We start from the raw sequence: 6,000 nt of genomic DNA on the forward strand, positions 1-6,000 counted from the left end.
TCTATCCTTATGCTCAAAGTAGGAGAAATGAAGTTTTTCAGCAATTAATCATCAAAAATGTTTATGATACATAGCAACATGGGCACAAAATATGCCAGAATAGTAGAGCGTGGACACTATTACCAATGTCATAAAAAAAAAAAACACCGGGTTTTAAAAATATTATATAGATTTTATCATTATACTGTCAAAAGTGAAAATGTGCAGAAGGACGTTTCTGACCCTTAAGGACCTGGTGTAACCTAATGTAGTCACATTTATTTAGTCATATTGCATATTCTTAAATGAAGCCTGTTAATTGGAACGTTACCACATGCAGCACATTTTGTTTACCTGCCAAAAAGCTGAATAAACGCTTATTCCATTATTTTTTTTTCCTTCTCTTACACAGCTTCACTCTATTTATGTCCTCTTCCCCTGCGAAAGCAGTATGGGGGAAAACTGACACTCCTGTTACCTGCTGGGACTGTTCAGGACACCCCTCTGCCTGGTCCTGTCCTTGGGTTGTGACATTTTTCCTTTTAGCTCCCTGCAAATTTACAGACGGCACTGGATGCTGAGCAGGCCACTCTATAAATACATCTCCTCTCAATTACTTCGGCTGCTCACCAGCTCGGGCCCTTACTTGTGTGTGTCTTTATCCCACAGTTCTTGGCGTTGTAGATCAGGGACCCAGACCTGCGACGGTAAACCCGTTATCAATCTCTGTTATCGCCTCGCTATGGCGGCCATGGCTGATGTTTTTGCTCACCCCATTTGTGGGCATGGTGATTACTTAAAAATATCAAAACACAGACAAAGGGTTTGTTTTCACCGGCGTGTTTGTGTGTGTTTTGATTTGCTAAGGCCTTTACCAGAGTGACATTGCAAAAAAATGTCACTTTGTTTAAAGAGCTAAGGTCTTTCATAGTATAAAGAAGTCTTAGAAGAGGCACGTAGAAAGGAAATTAATGCAGAATACATGCACTCTGCAAAATACTGGGTTAAAAAAAAGTATTTGGATTGTTTTTAGCCCAGCTGCTGGGTAAATATTTAACATTTAAGAAATAATCAACCGGTGTCTGTTATCCTGTTCCCACTGTAACAGTTTTGGATCTCTTATTCGAAACATTCTGTGACTCCGTAACCAGCACATTAAGAAACAGGGCACTGCTTTGAGAACATATTTTAACAACCAAAGTAATTACATGCAATATTTTTATAAATAAAATATTTTATTTTATGTAAGGGCATCAGGTGTTTCGATCAAATGAAAAGACCGTTATAGTCGCAGCGGTTGATATTAAAAAGTCGTTTCTACATGATCTCAATCTTATTGACTTTTGTTGATGTCCTGAGTGCAGTCAGGTTAGTTTATGCATTGACGGATGACTAAACCTAGTCTATTTATGTTACCTGTTGCAAATGTCAATCCACCTTAAAAAATTATTTACATTACTGTAAAAAAGTTTGAGGTCACTATAATTCTATTATTTATTTATTTTTAATATTTAATATTTATTTAACAGTTAATATTTAATGCCTTTATTCAACAAGGATACTTTAAATCAATCAAAAGTGACAGTAAAGATATGTTGAAGGTTTGTATTTCTAATGAATGCTTAATAAAAACTTTTGGGGATGAGGGGGAGGGGTATCATGGCTATATCACAGGCAGCACAAACTCACACATACAAACATTTTTCTACAATGAAATTTTCTGAATAGTTTTTCAGAAGATGTTTGTCACTGCACACATGATTGTGGGGATCTAGGGTATCCAGTGCTTGAATGCCAGACTCACCTCCAGTAATTGCTCTTCATTCCTCGGTGGATGAGATAAGATATTATATAGATAATAAACATAAGCTTTCTGCCTAACTGAAACTAGTCTAACAAACAGAGCCAATTAAAGGATTTACTTGGGCTTTTTCAATTGCACCCCACTGCAAATAAGATTAACTACAGCTCCATGAAATCACCTGTCACTAGGGATGTACATAATTGCTGCCAGTGGGCTGTAAGCAGTCCTCTTTACTACTTCTGAAACTTTCTTGCTTTTTTAGTCTTTCATGTTGTGAGAAATTTAAAGCTTGCTGACTGAAGGCTCAATGTAATATTAATAGAATTGGTCTTGAAGCTGCTCTTGAAATGAGTGTTTGTAATTTTATAATGATGTAGTATTCACATGAGTTGCTTGACACTGCTTTGTTCACTCACAAATATAAATCTCAAGTCCTCCTTTATGCAGTGAATGTTGAGCTCGACTATTCTGTACATTTCTATTGCATTACATTTACACCAAAAAAACTGGTTTCTTAAGAGCCTGGTTTTGGAGATGTGGTTTGTGTTTGGTTATCTATTTCAAGCACTTACAATGCCAAATGTAGATTGTTCATTTGAAAATAGCAGATATATTGAAATACTTTTTCACACACATTTTATTGCAGTTATTGACCATCTCAGATTTATAAATACATTTGAAGTTCTTCTTTATTGTTGTTTTGAGGTGTCTAAAAAATATTCTGGTGTGACAAGACAGCGTGTTTCAGACTTCTTCAATACTGTCTGCAAACTCTTAAATAAATAAATCTCACCTCTGTAATTTTGTGCCACCTCAGATACCATCTATTTTGGTCTTTGTGTTGAGCTCACACTGTGAAAATTTCTTTTTCTGGTTAAGACCCATTTCTCAGTGATGGTTTACCCATCCATGACAAGTAAAGAGAGATAAGATGCCAGTCTTCAATTTCAGATCAATTCTCACACTTGTGATGATTTTTATGGAACACCATTTCTAAGAGTACAGCAAGTTTTATAGCATAACATTGTGTGTCTGTTGAATTTATTTTAAATCTAGTGAATTTAGACATTAATTTGCCATAACAGACTTTCTTCTAGATCTTTATTGACGTTTTATTACACGCCTCTGTAGAATACTTGATTCTGATTGGTCAGTCACGACATTCTGAGGTATGTTATCCCTAGATGACAACTGATAAACGCAAATAACACCGGCTCATCCGGGTAGCAGCAGTCGGCGCTGTACTCTTGCTTGAACTATTTTTTTCTTGGTGGAAGCTTTGTGTTTGTTTCGATAATAAAATATTAAAACTCGATTCAAGATGGTGTACAATTATTTAGTTAAGTCATCCTGGACTCGCTCTCGTTTCATTCAAACGCGACTGCTGCCATTTTGCTCGATTGTTTTGTACGCTGTAATGGATTGTAAGAGAACTAACATCTGATTATTTACTTATGTGGCAAGTAACTGTGTAATAAGTACAACCCGAATTCCGGAAAAGTTGGGACGTTTTTTTAAATTTTAATAAAATGAAAACTAAAGGAATTTCAAATCACATGAGCCAATATTTTATTCACAATAGAACATAGATAACGTAGCAAATGTTTAAACTGAAAAATTTTACACTTTTATCCACTTAATTAGCTCATTTAAAATTTAATGCCTGCTACAGGTCTCAAAAAAGTTGGCACGGGGGCAACAAATGGCTAAAAAAGCAAGCAGTTTTGAAAAGATTCAGTTGGGAGAACATCTAGTGATTAATTAAGTTAATTGATATCAGGTCTGTAACATGATTAGCTATAAAAGCTTTGTCTTGGAGAAGCAGAGTCTCTCAGAAGTAAAGATGGGCAGAGGCTCTCCAATCTGTAAAAGACTGCGTAAAAAAATTGTGGAAAACTTTAAAAACAATGTTCCTCAACGGCTTTGCAAATCTCATCATCTACACTGCATAACATCATCAAAAGATTCAGAGAAACTGGAGAAATCTCTGTGCGTAAGGGACAAGGCCGGAGACCTTTATTGGATGCCCGTGGTCTTCGGGCTCTCAGACGACACTGCATCACTCATCGGCATGATTGTGTCAATGACATTACTAAATGGGCCCAGGAATACTTTCAGAAACCACTGTCGGTAAACACAATCCGCCGTGCCATCAGCAGATGCCAACTAAAGCTCTATCATGCAAAAAGGAAGCCATATGGACCATGAACATGGTCCAGAAGCGCCGTCGTGTCCTGTGGGCCAAGGCTCATTTAAAATGGACTATTTCAAAGTGGAATAGTGTTTTATGGTCAGACGAGTCCAGATTTGACATTCTTGTTGGAAATCACGGACGCCGTGTCCTCCGGGCTAAAGAGGAGGGAGACCTTCCAGCATGTTATCAGCGTTCAGTTCAAAAGCCAGCATCTCTGATGGTATGGGGGTGCATAAGTGCATACGGTATGGGCAGCTTGCATGTTTTGGAAGGCTCTGTGAATGCTGAAAGGTATATAAAGGTTTTAGAGCAACATATGCTTCCCTCCAAACAACGTCTATTTCAGGGAAGGCCTTGTTTATTTCAGCAGGACAATGCAAAACCACATACTGCAGCTATAACAACAGCATGGCTTCGTCGTAGAAGAGTCCAGGTGCTAACCTGGCCTGCCTGCAGTCCAGATCTTTCACCTATAGAGAACATTTGGCGCATCATTAAACGAAAAATATGTCAAAGACGACCACGAACTCTTCAGCAGCTGGAAATCTATATAAGGCAAGAATGGGACCAAATTCCAACAGCAAAACTCCAGCAACTCATAGCCTCAATGCCCAGACGTCTTCAAACTGTTTTGAAAAGAAAAGGAGATGCTACACCATGGTAAACATGCCCCGTCCCAACTATTTTGAGACCTGTAGCAGAAATCAAAATAGAAATGAGCTCATTTTGTGCATAAAATTGTAAACTTTCTCAGTTTAAACATTTGCTATGTTATCTATGTTCTATTGTGAATAAAATATTGGCTCATGTGATTTGAAAGACTTTTAGTTTTCATTTTATTCAAATTTAAAAAAACGTCCCAACTTTTCCGGAATTCGGGTTGTAGGATAATGGACATCCAGTTGGTTGTTCTCTCAGAATAAACCCCTTCAGGCTGATCACCCTCACAGGGTTTATTCTGAGAGAACAACCTGCGGGATGTACATTATCCCTTACATATACCACCAAACTTTACAGTTGGCTCAGTAGATTCAGGCAGGTAGGATTCCTCTGGCATTGGCCAAACCCATATTCATCCATCAGAATGCCAGATGGTGAAGCGTGATTCATCACTCTAAAGAACGTCTTTCCACTGCTTCAGAGATCAATAGTGGCACGCTTTACACCACTCCAACTGACATCCGGTATTGCGCCTGTTGATGTGATGCTCACTTGCATCTGTTCAGCAAAAAACAAAAACAAAAAAAAAAGTTCATGAAGGTCACAACAATAAGTTTTCTGTGTTTGGTTCTTCTGTCTGGAGCTTAAAAATTAGCTGTAAATGAGGAAAGGCATTTTATTTTTTTATTTTTTACACACAACACACTTCAGTGTTCGCTTGTCCTATTTTGTGAGCCCAGAATGATTAAATGATTTGATCTGTAGATCATGATTGTAAATGATTTGATCATTTATCATTTGATCTATCTATCTATCTATCTATCTATCTATCTATCTATCTATCTATCTATCTATCTATCTATCTATCTATCTATCTATTAGTTATTATACAATTATTATTTATAATTATTATTAATTCTTAATTTATTGTGTTGTGTATAAAAAATGCATTCTTGCTGAGTAAAGATATGAATTTATATAAATAAATCACCAGAAAATAATTGACTTGAAATTGAAATTTAGAAGAAAAATAAATAAATAATAATAATAAATAAATATTATATATAAATAGTGTGTGTGTTATTCAACATTATGCTGTCATTTCAGATTAACTTTCTTTAGACACAGAACATTCCTTTAAAATTATTGCTTGTAACTAGGGGTGTAACGGTACGCAAAAATCACGGTTCGGTACGTACCTCGGTTTTAAAGTCACGGTTTGGTTCATTTTCGGTACAGTAAGGGAAAGAAATGCAAACATTAAACTGCAGGTTGTTTATTACTATACACTTTTTTTAATAGAATATATATAAAATAAAAAAAGAATAAGAAATCAAATACTGCTGCAAAGTTCTCCACTTAA

Source organism: Carassius carassius, chromosome 5, assembly GCF_963082965.1.
Source record: "Carassius carassius chromosome 5, fCarCar2.1, whole genome shotgun sequence".
Lineage (NCBI taxonomy): Eukaryota > Metazoa > Chordata > Actinopteri > Cypriniformes > Cyprinidae > Carassius > Carassius carassius.